General features: G+C 41.2%; 1 long non-coding RNA gene and 1 pseudogene across 1 annotated transcript in view; one reads left to right on the forward strand and one right to left on the reverse strand.

Moving 5' to 3' along the window:
- Positions 1–19,286, reverse strand: part of LOC139184861 (uncharacterized) — a 130,215-nt gene that overhangs the window by 66,321 nt on the left and 44,608 nt on the right. The window lies entirely within an intron of this gene.
- Positions 16,505–17,448, forward strand: LOC109563676 (hydroxyacyl-coenzyme A dehydrogenase, mitochondrial pseudogene; annotated as a pseudogene).

A 19,286-nucleotide genomic window follows, 5' to 3' on the forward strand; every position in this document is an offset into this window, starting at 1 on the left:
TCAGTGTCACTGGTTGGGGCATAGGCTTGGATCACTGTGATGTTGAATGGTTTGCCTTGGAAACGAACAGAGATCATTCTGTCATTTTTGAGATTGCATCCAAGTACTGCAAATCGGACTCTTTTGTTGACCATGATGGCTACTCCATTTCTCCTAAGGGATTCCTGCCCACAGTAGTAGATATAATGGTCATCTGAGTTAAATTCACCCATTCCAGTCCATTTTAGTTCACTGATTCCTAGAATGTTGACATTAACTCTTGCCATCTCCTGTTTGACCACTTCCAATTTGCCTTGATTCATGGACCTAACATTCCAGGTTCCTATGCAATATTGCTCTTTACAGCATAGGACCTTACTTCTATCACCAGTCACATCCACAGCTGGGTATTGGTTTTGCTTTGGCTCCATCCCTTCATTCTTTCTGGAGTTATTTCTCCACTGATTTCCTATAGCATACTGAGCACCTACCAACATGGGGAGTTCCTCTTTCAGTATCCTATCATTTTGCCTTTTCATACTGTTCATGGGGTTCTCAAGGCAAGAATACTGAAGTGGTTTGCCATTCCCTTCTCCAGTGGACCACATTCTGTCAGACCTTTCCACCATGACCTGCCTGTCTTGGGTGGCTCCACACAGCATGGCTTACTTTCATTGAGTTAGACAAGGCTGTGGTCTGTGTGATCAGATTGGCTAGTTTTCTGTGATTATGAATGCAGAGTTCCAAAGAATAACAAGGAGAGATAAGAAAGCTTTCCTCAGTGATCAATGCAAAGAAATAGAGGAAAACAACAGAATGGGAAAGACTAGAGATCTCACCAAGAAAATTAGAGATACCAAAGAAACATTTCATGCAAATATCGGCTTGATAAAGGACAGAAATGGTATGGACCTGACAGAAGCAGAAGATATTAAGAAGAGGTGGCAAGAATACACAGAAGAACTGTATGAAAAAGATCTTCATGACCCAGATAATAATGATGGTATGATCACTCACCTAGAACTAGACATCCTGGAATGTGAAGTTAAGTGGGCCTTAGAAAGCATCACTACGAACAAAGCTAGTGGAGGTGATGGAATACCAGTTGAGCTATTTCAAATACTGAAAGATGATGCTGTTAAAGTGCTGCACTCAATATGCCAGCAAATTTGGAAAACTCAGCACTGGCCACAGGACTGGAAAATGTCAGTTTTCATTCCAATCCCAAAGACAGGCAATGCCAAGGAATGCTCAAACTACTGCACAATTGCACTCATCTCACACGCTATTATGCTCAAAATTCTCCAAGCCAGGCTTCAGCAATATGTGAATCATGAACTTCCAGATGTTCAAGCTGGTTTTAGAAAAGGCAGAGGAACCAGACATCAAATTGCCAACATCCGCTGGATCATCAAAAAAGGAAGAGAGTTCCAGAAAAACATCTATTTCTGCTTTCTTGACTATGCCAAAGCCTTTGACTGTGTGGATCACAATAAACTGTGGAAAATTCTTCAAGAGATGGGAATACCAGACCATCTGACCTGCCTCTTGAGAAACCTATATGCAGGTCAGGAAGCAACAGTTAGAACTGGATATGGAACAACAGACTGGTTCCAAATAGGAAAAGGAGTACGTCAAGGCTGTATATTGTCACCCTGCTTATTTAACTTATATGCAGAGTACATCAAAAGAAACACTGGGCTGGAAGAAGCACAAGCTGGAATCAAGATTGCCAGGAGAAATATCAATAACCTCAGATACGCAGATGACACCACCCTTATGGCAGAAAGTGAAGAGGAAAACTAAAAAACCTCTTGATGAAAGTGAAAGAGGAGAGTGAAAAAGTTGGCTTAAAGCTCAACATTCAGAAAACGAAGATCATGGCATCTGGTCCCATCACTTCATGGGAAATAGATGGGGAAACAGTGGAAACAGTGTCAGACTTAATTTTGGGGGGCTCCAAAATCACTGCAGATGGTGATTGCAGCCATGAAATTAAAAGACGCTTACTCCTTGGAAGGAAAGTTATGACCAAGCTAGATAGCATATTCAAAAGCAGAGACATTACTTTGCCAACAAAGGTCCGTCTAGTCAAGGCTATGGTTTTTCCAGGGGTCATGTATGGATGTGAGAGTTGAACTGAGTGCCGAAGAATTGATGCTTTTGAACTGTGGTGTTGGAGAAGACTCTTGAGAGTCCCTTGGACTGCAAGGAGATCCAACCAGTCCATCCTAAAGGAGATCAGTCCTGGGTGTTCATTGGTAGGACTGATGTTGAAGCTGAAACTCCAGTACTTTGGCCACCTCATGTGAAGAACTGACTTATTGCAAAAGACCCTGATGCTGGGAGGGATTGGGGGCAGGAGGAAAAGGGGACGACAGAGGATGAGATGGCTGGATGGCATCACCGACTCGAAGGACATGAGTTTGGGTAAACTCCCGGAGTTGGTAATGGACAGGGAGGCCTGGTGTGCTGCGATTCATGGGGTTGCAAAGAGTTGGACACGACTGAGAGACTGGACTCAACTGAACTGATAGGGAAAAGAAGCTGAAGAAGGATAGATAGATATATACGTATCAGTGAATCACTATGTTGTACACCTGAAACTAACACAACACTGTAAATCAAGTATAGTTCGATTAACAAAAATACACCTATTCTTCCCACCTTTTGAATCCCCCCAGCAATCCTGTGCCGGGTGTCGACTAGAGCCTCCGAGTCCTGGCTGTGCAGGGGCTCCACCTGTGTGGCCTTCCAGTAGAAGGAGGTTCAGACTCAGCACAGCTGGGACTTCCCCTTACCACGTGTCCTTCTACATCACACTTGTGAGTCCCCTATGGACACAGTGTCGAAAATCACTATTGTGTAAATCTCTTTCTTCTCAGGTCACTGGGGAAATAAACAACTATTAATAACCATTGTTTGTGATTAGTAACAATTATTAATAACTAGTAATAATTATTAAAATATTATTAATACTAAGTATTATTAGTTGTTTATAATTACATCATTTTATAATAACTGTTATTATTATTAAGCCTATACAAGCAATTTCTGAGCATTAACACATTTAATTCTCACACTAATCCTATGAACGAAATACTGATATTATTCTAATTTTATAAACTCATCCAACATCACACAGGAGTTTGAGTGGGCAGAATAAGAACTAGAACCCAAGTCTGCCAAAGTTCAGGACTTCTTTCCCAAAACAGAATACAAACTCCTTTCCTTAAGCTAAGTCTCTTTGTTTTCTGTCAAGACCCAGCCACACCCAAGAGATATTACACTATGAGAGGGTGCCTGTTTCTCCTCTGTAGGGACTGGCCTGGTCCTCACCAGGCTGACTTCCTCTGAGTGAGCACGCAGGAAGACCACACTCCTGTCTCTGTGGACACAGGCTGGGCCTACGAGACCAGGTTCTGGCTAGTAGAATGTGAGCACCTTCCAGGCCTGGCCAGAGAGCATCTTGCAGTCTCTCCACACTAGTTCTGTATCCACGGAGGTCCCGTGTGTAAGACGGTGGCCTCACAGGTTAGAAGAGGCTGGGTGTCTACGCCATCTCTCAGAGAAGGATGCCCAGTCTGCACCAGATTGCCACAGGAGCAGGGATAAACCCAGACTTGTTAGCCACTAAGATTTGGAGATTGCTGTTTTTGCAGCTAGTTTTCCTTATCCTGGTCAATTCACCTCCCCTACGGAAATAATATGGAAATTCTCATGAATAACTTATCAAGGAATTTCTCAAGCTCAGCACAAATATTCCAAATCTCATGTTCATCAACAAATGTAAGTTGGCAACCTCTCAGTCATGACTCTTGGTTAAGTAGCCATAACAAACAATAATCCAATGATATCTCTCTTGCTGTCCACACAAGAACCCTCACCCCTAATAACTGTTCCTCCTGGAGTATTTCTACGGTAATCAGCTTTTTCGTGCCATCCCATTCTACCTGAATATTTTGAGCTCTGTCTTAGAAAATCAATTCTGAAAGTCCCTATTTTAAAAGTCTCCTAAAACCATCCCATGTGTGGGTGGGTGAAACATGCGTTTGTTCCAGCTGCTCATGGGATTCAGAGGTTGAAGATGCTATTCCAGTGAATCAATGACAACTCATATGGGGCTGTTTTAATCAAATACTCAAGATGCACCTGGAAAGAATTAACTTTTGTAGGTAACAATGGCAAGAATATAGAAACCCTCACTGTATTGTTGTACATGGAACATTTATTTTGTGTCATCTGAGGTTCTCAAGTGTCCCACAAGAGCAAGGCCAAGTAGCGCAATCTAAAAGCAAATGAATGATCCTTTTGGTCTTTTTAATCTAGCAATTACTGAACAATACACTGGTTATCACCACGTGGCAGTCAGGGGGACCTAAGTGCATACTGGAGGATACCTTAGAATATTCCATAGGTAAAGCCTAAATCTGTCCTACGGATGTTCATCCACTTCAAATATGTTTAAAGAACGTTTGGCAAAATGCAGGGCTGGGATGTGACAGCTCTATGACAGATCCATTAAATAAAAAAGATAACAATGGAAATTGTACATCGCTTACAGCACAAAAATTAGCAATGGGCTCAGCGATCTGAAGACTCAATTCGCGGCTTAATGTTCTCATTTTTTTTTTTAAGTTATTAAGCGAATATTGAGTTTTTGTCTCCCAGAGACAAAAGGAGAAAAACCTCCCAATAAGAGAACTTGAAAATAAAGAGCAACATTTCATATGAGACTTATTAGACATGCAGCAGAAACTAGAGGGAACAAAAATGTGCATACAACTGGCACTCTTCCGACGGCGCTTCACCTGAGGAACCTTTTAAAATAGCCAAAACGTTTGCTAAATCCTGCCTTCTCTTATTTGACGCTGGTTAAAAGCAGTGTCAAAAAGTTGTCCTAGGATGCTGAAAAAGAGAGTCACCTGAAATGCCACATGAAAACTCTGATTCCTCAGCCTCATCTTAGATCTAATGAGTAAAAATGTCAGGGCCTTGGCATAGAGCATTTTAACCATCACTGTGCAATTCTGAGAACCCCTAGTAGAGTCAAATCACTTGTGAGAGATTAGGCGAAAGAAAAACATCACACACAGACAGGAAGCATTTTCCTGCAAGAGAACTCGAGTTTAATAGGAAATAATTTCTTAATTGAAATCTTAAAGACCAGAATAAATAAGATGTCATTAAATGTGTCCATCTAAGTAAAACAAAGATAGATGAAAGGGTATTGTGAAGAAAAAATCATTCTGCTTCTAATAGAGATAAATTCACTATTTAACTTTTTTGTTCTACTAAATGGAAAGAAAGATCTTAAAATGTATATAGATAGCAACTAGACAGACAGATATTACAGTTCCCACTGTGCTTAGAAAACAGCTTAAGAGAATGCCTTTTATCCTTTATTTTATATTCGTTCTACTTTTAACTCCCTTCTGTTTTTAACAACAAAGACTCCAAAACAGTCAAAGGGGAAAGGTTTTGAAGTTAGCTATTAGAGAGACAGTTTCCCCCAAAAAAACACCTAGCACAATTCACCCTTCACATAAGAGAACTGCCCAGTGGGAGGTTAAATTCTGAGAGCTGTCTGGTCAGGACTGAATACTATACCTTTCCGTTTGTGCTCAGTGTCCTAATCTAGAGCATTCAGGTTACTGGGCACCCAGTCCCTTCATCATTGTTCAGAGCCTGTTGCCAAGTGCCACTAGAAATAGACGTAACATGAGCAACGGAAACCATATTTTTAAAGGAAAAAGATGAGGTGCCCCACACTTTTAGACCACAAGAAGTTTCAGTATATTTAAACAAGAATGTCAATATAAGATCAAGTCAGAAACCCACAAGTGAAAATACTATAAGAAACTCGGTTATCTGTACATGGAACAGATTTCAGCTGCTCATTACAATTCATGATGACAACCATTGCAATGCTAACATATCTATGGCATTTCAAGGTGCCGGTGAGAGAAACATAAAAATATTAGTATAGAAATGGGCATATGGTACCCCTGTGTGTGTGTTAGTTGCTCAGTTGTGTCCGACTCTTTGTGACCCCGTGGACTGTAGCCCACCAGGCTCCTCTGTCCATGGGACTTTCCAGGCAAGAATACTGGAGAGGGTTGTCATTTCCTTCTCCAGGGGATCTTCCTGACCCAGAGATCGAACCTGGGTCTCCTGCATTACAGGCAGATCCTTTACCATCTGAGCTACCAGGGAAGTCCTATGGTACCCCTATACAGCAAGCAACCATAGCATCCAGCTGTAAACATAAGAGAGCAGGCACATTTTCTTTGGCTCTTCCTGAAATCCCAGTGCCTTGCACACTCTTGACTCTTGTTGTGCATAAATAAATTTTTTTTGAGAAGACAGAATATGAAAAATCAGAACAAAATGGACTTTCCTAAAACTATCAGAAGAAATTCCAAGGTAAAACCTATCTTTGCACCGAATTTTATCAAGTTACTTCCTAAGTATCCTTCAAAACCTCCCACCTTCCCCCACCTTTGCCCTGCTCACCTTAATCCCAACCACCACTAGCTCCTTCCAAGACAACAAGAACCTTTTAAAGGATCTCTCTGCATCAACTTGAGCCCGTCTTCAATCTTTTGTTCATATTTTAACCACAGTCATGTTTTTCACACTGAAAAATCTGATCTTCAGATACACACATACACAGATGGGGCCCACAGCAGATTAAACCATGATTCTCAGGGGTCTGAGGATCCAGACCAAAATTGTTAATGTGACTACCAACATGTCCATGGTCTTGTTCTATCCACATCCACATGGGAACCTTGTAGCGTGCTTCAGCCACCCGGCTGCTCTCAGTTCCTCTGATGTGCATGCCCCCGCTGCCCCAGGGCTCTGGCACTTGGCGCGCCTTCTACCTGCAGTGCTTCTTCTTCCCTATTCCTTTGCCTGCCTGCCTTTCTGTAATTACCAGTCTTCCTTCAGATCTCAGCTCACGTACATCTTCTTCAAGGGGAGGCTTTGTCACATCCTCTATTGCAAAGTCTGAAATCACCATGGACCTCTCCCTTGTAGCACTAGGAGAGTCATTATTTTATGTTCATTTATGTGAGTCTTCGCTTAAAATCTTATTTTACTACACTGAATACTATATGAAGGCAGGGACTCTGTCTTTGAGCTTTACTCAACAATATATCCCCATAACCTGGCAAAGTGTTTAGCATTATAGTCAGTTCGCAAGAAATATTTGTTAAAGTCAAGAATCAGTTAGGAGACTGATGATTCAAGGGTGCTGTTGGTTCCATATTCTGAGCCCTAGGTTGGTTGTGGCTGTTGTTTTTAAGCCATAAAAGGTTCCCTCTCGTTAGTTAAACCACTGCATATCTAAATGATTTCACCAAAATTTCATCTCTTTGCCATGATGTGCAGTCAGATCCAGACAGCTGTTGGAACCAGAAGCCCAGAGCGAAGGGGTCAGATTAAGGAACTTCCAATAACACCTCCACAACATTTTTATAACTTCAAGAAGAAGCTTCTTGGGTATTTAGGCTAAAGCCACTGGTTCCCAAAATGGCTACCATGGAATCTGATTTCACAAATTTCAAAAAACGAAGTGTAGAATTACATGTCAGACAGCAGGACAATATCAACAGAAACAACTGGTATTTTTATGAGGTTAAAAAGTCTGTTCTGCTGAGATCCAGCTGACCAGCAGAATATACACAGAGATAGAAAGTTTCCAAAGAAACTTTTTCTCTTTTTTAATTAAATGTTCTTTCTTAGTTTATGAAGCCAAACACATAATATCCACAAGAATATTTGTATTAGTTAGTAAGTAGCTCTGAAGATTTTTCTAACTTCTAAAAAAATACTAAAATACTTATCTTTAATAAATATTAAATAAAAGTTTACATATATATATATATAGAGAGAGAGAGAATTTGGGGATTTATTCTGTGCAACAACTTTGCAAGATAAATAAGTTGGTATTATTATTATAATTATATACATGAAAAATCTAAGGCTTAGTTGTCCATCTGCTAAGTAGCTCAAGTGGGAATCAAATCTATCTTAGTCTCCCATGATCAACACCATTCCCTTAAAAAAAAAGGGGGGGGTGATGATTTTGCAATGTGGTATATTAAGTACTTAGACCTAATTGAAAAGGTATAAAACTGATCAATTTCATACCACCCAGGTTTTTCCATTTAAGGTATTTTTCATATTTTTCCTAAAAGAGATTCTGTAGGCAGGGTTTAGAATTTTATTCCACACTGAGACAAAGAAGAAAATGTCTTCAGAGTTCCAAGCACGTTTCTTACTATTTCACTCACACAGAGGTCTGCTCTTCATTTTTTTTTTTTTCTGTTTCATTCAAAAAGCAATTCCACTACCAACCTGAGGTTAGCTACATTAATCTAATGTCAACTCCATTATTGTTAATTATTTTATGGTGGCTATATTTTAACAGAAGGGGGACAAAGATCCCTCGTGTCATTTGATAGCCCACCAAGAATTATATTGAAATAACTACATTGATTTCCAGATCTCAGCAAGCAACTAGGACATAATTAAACTTTTATCTCTGCAAATTTTGCTGTCTTTTTTTCAAAACTTGGTTACCTATTGTTTGGTGAACTAATCTTATTTTGCTTCTCAGGTGGGCCTAAAATTTCATTTGGTGCTTAAGAAATGAATTCAAATGAAAGACATGTAATATATGGACATTTCTCAAATAAGAATTTCCATTGGCATATTTTCTTTCTGGGTTCATTTTCTCCCCCCTGTTCCTTATTTGACTTTAATAAAGCTATATTCTATTGAAGTTAAATAAAAGCGTTCCTCTGAGCACTTGGAGTTAAATTAAAATAGCTGTAAATCTGAAGAAGCAGCCATTTAAAGAGTCTACTTGACCTACCTTAGAAGAAATAACCTGTAGCTACAGAAAAAGTGGGCTCCACTGAGACCCACTCTGTGAAACCAGCGCTGAGGTCCCTGGCTTTTTCCCTCTTGCAGCACATCTGTCATTACCTTGCTCCCTCCTCACCTCTCAGCACAGGCCTTAAACTTCATGAGAAGGAAACTTTCTCAAGATTTCTGGAATTTTTTTTTTTTTTCATTAAGGAAAAAAAAAAAAATTAGCAAGCAAAGGAGCAGTATGGTAAGGTAGGAAAGAAAAAAAATCCACTAGGCTGAAAATAAACTTGAATTCATTTTCCCCTTAACTATCTCTGTCACAGAGCATAAGCCACGTTGTGCTCTGTGCATCAGTTTGCTCACCTGAAATCTACGGGACTAGATCAGACCCAGGGCCGGGACTAGGGGGACTCAAGTGAGATTAGTCATGCCCTGTGCAAAATGCACAGGGCCACCAAAACTTCAGTGTGAAAGTGTTGGTCACTCAGTCATGTCTGACTCTTCATACTCCATGAATTGTATAGCCTGTCAGGCCCCCCTGTCCATGGGATTCTCCAGGCAAGAATACTGGAGTGGGTTGCCCTTGTCTTCTCCAGGGGATTATCCCCACCCAGGGATCAAACTAGAGTCTCCTGCATTGCAGGCAGATTCTTTACCACCTGAGCCACCAGGGAAGCCCCTGTATGCAAAAGATCCATGATGAACAAAATAGAAAATGTTTAAATAAAGACAGGCTGAGGATCGCTGATTTTCCTTCGGTCTCGGCACAGCTCTGTTCCTCGTCATGATTTCGATCATCTCTAAACTCCTCTCTCTTTCACATTCTAGTACCAGGCTTCTTGTCCCCAGTGGTAGCCTGGACATGCATCACCACCACCACCCCCAAACCTGGGAGATTCAAGCCATTGCAGCCCAGGAGGAGCATCTCCAGGGTGACTTATGACAGTGGCTGGCGCCTTCCTTTTAATTCTCCTCTGGCTGTCCCAGAGACATGGTGACTTCATGTGGCTCCACGTCAGGACGTCTGCTCATGATCAAGATGGAAATCACAATCTCATTTCCCTAAGAGCCCTAGGAGGGCCTGGACTTCCAGCAAGCCGCCTTGGGCGCCACCCCACAGCCCAACCTACTCTGACTGGATTAAGATGCAGCTTCAGACTGAAAAACCCGTGGAGAAACTTGCAGAAATTCTGGAAGGCTGTCCCCCACTCCTCACCTGTTTCCCTGCCCACCCAGCCTCAGGGAGGGTGACATCCGTCAGGGCACAGCTTCCAGTCCTCCAGAGTAAATCGAACCATCTTCTTTTGTTCCTGAGAGGGCAGGAGTGGGGATGGGAGTAATATGCCAGGGTGGGTGGGGACCCCCATAACATGACTCAAAACAAGTAAGGCAACTTCATAGAGATTCCCCAAGCTCCAGGGGGTTACAGAAAGTGGTAGGAGGCCTTAGAATGAATGCCCTTGAGGCTAGCAAGGGAGCAGTAAGATGATCTCCATGCTCCTCTAAGGGCAAGGGGGTCTCTGAATTGGAAATGCTAAGTTATTTGTCCAGATAAAGCAAGCTGCACTCTTTCTCAGGAATTTTAACAGCTTACTCTCTCTCTCTTCCCCAGCTCTCCATCAAATCCTGTTTACACAGCACAGTGTGGAATAGGAGTCCATGATGACCCACTTTTGTATAGAAGGTTAGTGTGGATGAAGGCAGGAACCAGGAAGTACTCTCAAGGATGCTTCCCTGGTGGCTCAGATGGTAAAATCTGCCTGCAATGCAGGAGACACGGGTTTGATCCCTGGGTCAGGAAAATCCCCTGAAGGAGGAAATGGCAACCCACTCCAGTATTCCTGCCTGGAGAATCCCATGGACAGAGGAACCTGGTGGGATACAGTCCCTGGGGTCACAAAGAGTCAGATATGCCACAAAGAGTCAAACACAACTGAGCGCCTTTCACTTCACTCAAGAAGTCCAAGGTACCACTGTGCCTCTTCCAGGCTAGCGCCGGTTTGCTGTTCTTTCAACAGAGGCGACTTTCATGAAACTAAAGATGTCGCTTTTTTCCTAAAACCATAGTTATTTAGATAATTTGCTCTGCTCCCTCTGTTTCTCCGGTAGGGCTTCCCTGGTGGCTCAATGGTAAAGAATCCGCTTGCCAATGTAGAAGAGGCAGGTTCGATCCCTGCGACAGGAAGATCCCCTGGAGAAGGGCATGGCTACCCACTCCAGTATTCTTGCCTGGGAAATCCCATAGACAGAGGAGCCTGGTGAGCTACAGTCCATGGGGTTGCAAAGAGTCAATCATGACTTAGCGACTAAACAACAACAACAACAACAACAACAACAAAATTTCTCCAGTAGTGTTGTGCCTTGTGATTTACAAGGGCTTCAGCATTCTTGTTTCATATGTAAACCCTTATGCAAATTCTGCCAGCAGCCCAGCAAACTACAATTTTTGCATTAATGCTCCATATTATTCACATACAAAAGTTCCATTTAAATCTCATTAAGCCTGTGACATAAATCCAAACAAACTAGAAAATACCCCGTGAAGGTGGAAAAGTGACATATGTTTTCCAGTCCCCTGGCAGAACAAGGCAGAATGAAAAAAAAAAAAAAAATGATAAAGGTGCTCCCCATTTGGGACAATACACCAATGGACACATATGTTACTTTTCTGCCTTTAACTGTTCACAGCCTTCCTGCTTTTATCTCAATACCATTTAAATGAAGTATTCGTCAGCAACTGTTTCTGGTAATGTGACGTACGTGATTCAGTGAGACTGTGAGCCGTGTTTCTGGAAACACAGCAGTATCCTGGGAAAATCATAAAAGGTCTGTCTGCTAACGGCATTTTTTGATTTCCCCCTAGGCATTTCTTGGGGTTCGCAATATAATTTATCTGTCATGTAGTATTAACAATATACCTTTCAGGGACTTAAAGATTAGTGGGGCCCCTGAGCTGCCTGTCTCAACTTGCCGAACACTGAACGTCCTTCATGTCATCGTGTCTCATCTCTAATCCAGTTTTTCCTTGAAAAACAATTATAGTAATATCCGCGGGTTATAGCAGCTTTGCAATAGTGCCCGGCACTCTTTAGGACCACTGCTAATTACCAATTATTCAACATTTTAATTCTGTAATGTGTTTAGTTTAGAGATTTGGGGGGTTGGGGAGAATCAGCTTTGGCCTTTTGCAGTTGCAAATCTGAGTTCATCTTCCCTCTTGATGTGAATAAGCACGAGTTCAGACTGGTACGTTGAATGACACTATTACAATATCATAATCATTTACATATTTTCTCCAAAAAATTGGATTTGGACATAGCTTTCAGCAGCTGCAGGAATCTCTCAGAAGACTTAATAAGAGTCTCTAAACACATATGAAAGCCCCCGCCTGTTGAAAGTAGAGTGGAGTCTTCAGCCAATGTTTACAGCTCTCCAATCGCTCTCGCCAAGCCTTCCAGGGCTCCGCCAGGAAAGATGACATGGTTGCTTCCAGCACCCGCTCCCTTGATCTAGTTCTACACCCTGTGGTTATCAAGAGTTACACATATACAGTTCCCCATCCCCATGCATTTTAGAGAAAGAGAAGTAAAGAGACACAGAGCAAGAAAAATGGAGACAGTAACCAGATAGGTAAATATGGGAAACGAATCGAGTCTCGCATGCCTACTGCCCAAAATGCACTGCCTTCACCTGCATGGCCCCTACGGGTCCCTTCTCCACTGCAACCCAGGTCCCCCAGCCGGCCACTCCACACCCCTCCCACACACACTAGGTGGCGCTGTCTCGTGGCCCGCCATCCCTGCATTGGGCACACTTCACACCCCTCACCTTGAAATCCTGAAGGCAGAACAGGGAGGACCATGACACCACAGCCACAACACCTGGGTTTGCATCTCAGTTCTGCCCCTTACTGAGTGACACTGGGCAAGTGACACTGGGCACTTCCTTCTCTCTGCCTCAGTTTTCTCATCAGTAAAATAACTGGTTATGTAAATACATTTTTTTTTTTAAATATTCAGGAAACTGAAAGGGCTTTCTAAGTGTTCAGTTCAGTTCAGTTCAGTTGCTCAGTCATGTCCGACTCTTTGTGACCCCATCAAACACAGCACGCCAGGCCTCCCTGTCCATCACCAACTCCCGGAGTTCACTCAGACTCACGTCCATCGAGTCAGTGATGCCATCCAGCCATCTCATCCTCTGGTGTCCCCTTCTCCTCTTGCCCCCAATCCCTCCCAGCATCAGAGTCTTTTCCAATGAGTCAACTCTTCAGATGAGGTGGCCAAAGGACTGGAGTTTCAGCTTTAGCATCATTCCTTCCAAAGAAATCCCAGGGCTGATCTCCTTCACAATGGACTGGTTGGATCTCCTTGCAGTCCAAGGGACTCTCAAGAGTCTTCTCCAACACCACAGTTCAAAAGCATTACCTCTTCGGTGCTCAGCCTTCTTCATAGTCCAACTCTCACATCCATACATGACCACAGGAAAAACCATAGCCTTGACTGGACAAACCTTTGTTGGCAAAGTAATGTCTCTGCTTTTGAATATGCTATCTAGGTTGGTCATAACTTTCCTTCCAAAGAGTAAGCATCTTTTAATTTCATGGCTGCAGTCACCATCTGCAGTGATTTTGGAGCCCAGAAAAATAAAGTCTGGCACTGTTTCCACTGTTTCCCCATCTATTTCCCATGAAGTGGTGGGACCGGATGCCATGATCTTCATTTTCTGAATGTTGAGCTTTAAGCCAACTTTTTCACTCTCCACTTTCACTTTCATCAAGGATTGGGCTATTACAAAATATCTGCTAAGAACATTGGACATATACCTTATTTTCTCTCAAGTGCATACCTATTACTGGAATGGCTGACCATTACATAATAGGTGTAAGTTTTAACTTTTTAACAAACTGCCAGACTGCTTTCCAAAGTTGTTGGGACATTTTACATTTCCACCAGCAGTGTATGAGAGTTCCAGCTCTTCTACTTCCTTGCTAACACTGGATATGGTCAGTCTATTTAATTTTTCATTCTAATAAGTATGAAGTACTATCTTTCTGTGACTTTAATTTACATGTCCCTAATGACTACTGTTGAGTATCTTTTCATGTGCTTATTGATCATCCATATATCTTCTCTGGTAAATTGTTCAAATCTTTGTACAATTTTTTAATTGGGTCGTTTTCTTACTGTTCAGTTAAAAGATAAATCTTAGGCATATTAAAATTTTTAAGAGTTTATTTGAGAAAAAAATCAATTCAAATCAGGTAGCACTTTAACTTGAAAGTAGGAGCACTCCCTCTGCAGAAATAAGAGGAAAGACTTTCATAGAGAAGATGCAGAATCAAAGGTAGGAAATTATTTGATTGGCTATCGCTTAAGTGTTGGGTTTCCCTGTGGCTCAGCAGCAAAGAATCCACCTGCAATTCGGGAGACACGGTTTGAGTCCCTGGGTCGAGAAGATCCTCTGGAGGAGGCCGTGGAGACCCACTCCAGTATTCTTGCCTGGAGAATCCCATGGGCAGAGGAACTTGGTGAGGCTGCAGTCCATAGCATCGCAAAGAATTGGACATGACTAAATGACTAAGCATGCATGCACACACAGCTTAAGTGTTTGCTTTATTCTGAAAAGGCTTGTTGATTGGCAGTCCTTAGGTTTTTATTTCTTAACCTTGAGGCGTTTGTAGGCTTAGGTTTTGGTTTGCTTACATAGGTTGCTAAGGTTGAAGCACCTCAATCTAATGGCCCCCTTGTTCACTTTATTTTATAATTCCCCCATTTTGGACATCTTTGCATACATGAGAAATTGACCAAAAATTTGTTATTAGCAACATTCTCACTCACCATCAGGGTTGTTTTTGTCTCATTGTGAAACTTATAGGTTATAATGTCAGATTCATGGAAAAATTGTCTTTGCTGTTCATCTTGTTTCTGTTTGTCCAGGCTCAGAGAGACCACCTGATTCACTGCTGGTGGCTGCAAATGGGTATTTAAGACCCTTGAGAGAATACCACACACAAGAGAGACTGCAATAATGACTATCAGGAGGATAAAACCAACAGACTGAATTACTACTCTTAGCCAGAAGGCCTTATGAACCAAATCAGTTCATTATCAAATAAATCAGGAAATATACCTGAAGGAGTGTGAACTTGATTTAGCCAAATGGTGTGTTTGTTAATTTCTTGTATTTTGCTACAGTATCAGAGGTATTGATGCAGGCACAGCAAGTAATATCTGCCACAGCAGAGACTCCTCCTTGTTCAGCCAGTAAGTAATCTAAAGCAATCTGATTATCTAAAACCACCTTAGCAAGAAAGTCTAGTGACTTCTGTTGTACAGATGTGGCCTTAGCAATAGATTCAAGGATAATTCAGAGTTAAGGTGTATTTTCTTCCCAAGCATTGACAAAGAGAAAGCACACATTGGGAAAAGGCAAAAAGAAATAAAGGTTTCATATTGAAGATGAAAATCTTGCTCTGAGATCTTCAGAAAGCTGTCTGCCTCAAGATGCCATCTGCCTCTGAGGAAGAACATCTCTAATCAATTTTAATATTAGATTTTAGCTGGTATATAAGTCCAAGAATCTGGAGAAGCCATTTGTAATTGGGCAGTGCAGACACAAGGTTCAAGTCTGACTGCAGTCTCAATAGTGAGGAGGACCAGGTACAGTACTTTCCAACAAAATTCAAGGGCAAATATTGTTCTTAGTGATTCCAAATCAGAAGGTGGGAGAAAAGTCAGACACATTAGTTTGGAGAGTCATAGCCAAGTATTTGAGGAAATTAGAATAATTCAGGATCTAGTTTGGTTTACAGGTACATGACAAAACAATTCATAGGACCAGAATTTAATATCCACAAGACTGTGCTATAGTTTCCTATTGAAACTTAATTTTCTTTTCTGTACAGTCACCATCATTTCTATCAGATACTCATGGTAAGACTAATTTGTTTTAAACTTGACCTATTTGCATAAGTGAAGCAAAAAATAGTGATTGACCCTATAGACTTTGTTTAAATCATTTTTGCTGGAACTTTTCATGAGGAATCTCAAATTGGACTTTTAAAATCTCTTGAGGCTAAGAAGCCAAGCCCAGAACACCATCAGGCTTTACCTGTGATCTCTATAGAGAGATAGAGAGATTTGGGTTGATTCCACTTTTCTCAAGGTCCCCAAAATATCCTGAGAGTTTTAGGGCTTCCAGGAAGTGACCTTTCTTCCTTACTTTGTAAGGCTTGGAATTCTGTAAACTAGTTTTCCAAGGGGCTTTATTGTTTCCAGAAATTCAACCTTAGTTCCTTTAACCTATCTGTACCTATGTGATTTTATGCACATCATTTACAGAGATGACATTCCAGTCAAAGTCCAAAGTCTTGATAATGTAATCAGTGTTTCTAATTGTGTCCTGTTATAATAAAACAGGTTCCTATTAAACTTATGCAAATAACTATACTACCCTGAAAATAAGAATATTCAATAATTTCCTGAATTCTGGAGGGATCAGGAAGGGGGAAAAAATAAATGTTTCAATTCTGTTAACAAAAGTATATGTGCCAAACTACTATAATTCATAGATTGATTAAGAGAAGAGGAATCATTCTCTGCCAGGTCTTGTCCCTGTTGCTGCCTTCACCACCTGCACTATGGCTTTCATAACCTGGCAATTCATGCGTTCCATGTCCTCCTCCTCCACCGCCATGGCCTCGACAAAGAAAATCCTCATCAAGCACGTGACGGTCATCAGCGGTGGGCTGATGGGCTCCAGAATTGCCCAGGTTGCTGCAGCAACTGACCACACAGTAGTGCTGGTGGACCAAACAGAGGACATCCTGGCAAAATCTAGAAAGGGTATCGAGGAAAGTCTTCAGAAAGTGGCCAAGAAGAAGTCTGCAGAAAACCCAAAGAGTGCTGATAAATTTGTGGCAAAGACTCTGAGCAGCATATCACCCAGCATGGGTGCAGCATCCGTGGTCCACAGCACAGACCTGGTGGTGGAGGCCATTGTAGAGAATCTGCAGGTGACAAACGAGCTCTTCAAAAGGCTAGACAAGTTTGCTGTGGAACACACAATCTTTGCCAGCAACACTTCTTCATTGCAGATCACAAGCCTAGCCAATTACACCAAGAGACAGGACCAGTTCACTGGGCTCCATTTCTTCAACCCAGTGCCTTTGATGAAGTTTGTGGAGGTCATTAAAACACCAATGACCAGCCAGAAGACCTTTGAATCTCTGCTAGACCTCAGCAAAGCCCTGGGAAAGCATCCTGTTGTTTGCAAGGACACACCTGGATTTATTATGAACCGTCTTCTGGTGCCATACCTCATAGAAGCAGTCAGGCTGTATGAATGAGGTGACATGTCCAAGGAAGACATCGATACTGCTAAGAAGCCAGGTGCCAGGTATCCCATGGGTCCATTTGAGCACCTCGATTATGTTGGGCTGTACACTACAAAGTTCATCCTGGATGGTTGGCATGAAATGGACTCAAAGAACCCCCTGTTTCAGCCAGCCCATCCCTGAATAAGTTGGTAACAGAGAATAAGTTTGGCAAGAAGACTGGAGATGGATATTACAAATACAAGTGAGCAGCTTCTCTGGCTCCAGGATGGAACCCCGTAAGCACATATGAGCAACTCCCCAAGTGCCCGATCATAAGAGACTACTATCAGCAACCATATGACAAAAAAATAGACAACTTGGAAGAAATGGAAAAATTCTTAGAAAAGTATAACCTTCCAAAACTGAGCCAGGAAGAAATAGAAAATCTTAACAGACCCATCACAAGCACAGAAATCAAAACTGTAATCAAAAATCTTCCAACAAACAAAAGCCCAGGACCAGATGGCATCACAGGTGAATTCTACCAAAAATTTAGAGAAGAATTAACACCTATCCTACTCAAACTCTTCCAGAAAATTACAGAGGAAGGTAAACTGCCAAACTCATTCTATGAGGCCACCCACCATCACCCTAATACCAAAACCAAATAAAGATGCCACAAGAAAAGAAAACTACAGGCCAATATCACTGATGAACATAGATGCAAAAATCCTCAACAAAATTCTAGCAAACAGAATCCAACAACATATTAAAAAGATCATACATCATGACCAAGTGGGCTTTATCCCAAGGATGCAAGGATTCTTCAATATTGGCAAATCAATCAATGTGATACACCACATTAACAAATTGGAAGATAAAAACCATATGAATATCTCAATAGATGCATATAAAGCCTTTGACAAAATTCAACATCAATTTATGATAAAAAACCCTCCAGAAAGCAGGCATAGAAGGAACATACCTCAACTTAATAAAAGCCATATATGATAAACCCACAGCAAACATTATCTTCAATGGTGAAAAATTGAAAGCATTTCCCATAAAGTCAGGAAAAAGACAAGGGTGCCCACTCTCACCACTGCCATTCAACACAGTTTTGGAAGTTTTAGCCACAGTAATCAGTGAACAAAAAGAAATAAGAGGAATCCAGATTGGAAAAGTAGAAATAAAACTCTCACTGTTTGCAGATGACATGATCCTCTACATAGAAAACTCTAAAGCCACCACCAGAAAATTACTAGAGCTAATTAATGAATATAGTAAAGTTGTAGGTTATAAAATTAATACACATAAATCCCTTGCATTCCTATATACTAACAATGAGAAAACAGAAAGAGAAATTAAGGAAACAATTCCACTCACCATTGTGATGAAAAGAATAAAATACTTAGGAATAAATCTACCTAAAGAAACAAAAGACCTATATATAGAAAACTATAAAACACTGATGAAAGAATCAAAGATGACACAAATACATGGAGAAATATACCATGTTCATGGATTGGAAGAATCAATATAGTGAAAATGAGTATACTACCCAAAACAATCTATAGATTCAATGCAATCCCTATCAAGCTACCAATGGTATTTTTCAGAGAACTAGAACAAATAATTTCACAACATGTATGGAAATACAGAAAACCTCTAAAAGCCAAAGCAATCTTGAGGAAGAAGAACGGAACTGGAGGAATCAACCTGACTGACTTCAGACTATATTACAAAGCTACAGTCATCAAGACAGTATGGTACTGGCACAAAGACAAAAATATAGATCAATGGAACAAAATAGAAAGCCCAGAGATATATCCATGCACCTATGGACACCTTATCTTTGAAAAAGAAGGCAAGAATATACAATGGAGAAAAGACAATCTCTTTAACAAGTGGTGCTGGGGAAACTGTTCAACCAACTGTAAAAGAATGAAACTAGAACACTTTCTAACACCATACACAAAAATAAACTCAAAATGGATTAAAGATTAAACATAAGATCAGAAACTATAAAACTTCTAGAGGAAAACATAGGCAAGGCACTAGAGAGTGTCAGAGACATAAATCACAGCAGTATCCTCTATGACCC

The sequence above is a fragment of the Bos indicus genome, chromosome 9 (assembly GCF_029378745.1).
Source record: "Bos indicus isolate NIAB-ARS_2022 breed Sahiwal x Tharparkar chromosome 9, NIAB-ARS_B.indTharparkar_mat_pri_1.0, whole genome shotgun sequence".
NCBI lineage: Eukaryota > Metazoa > Chordata > Mammalia > Artiodactyla > Bovidae > Bos > Bos indicus.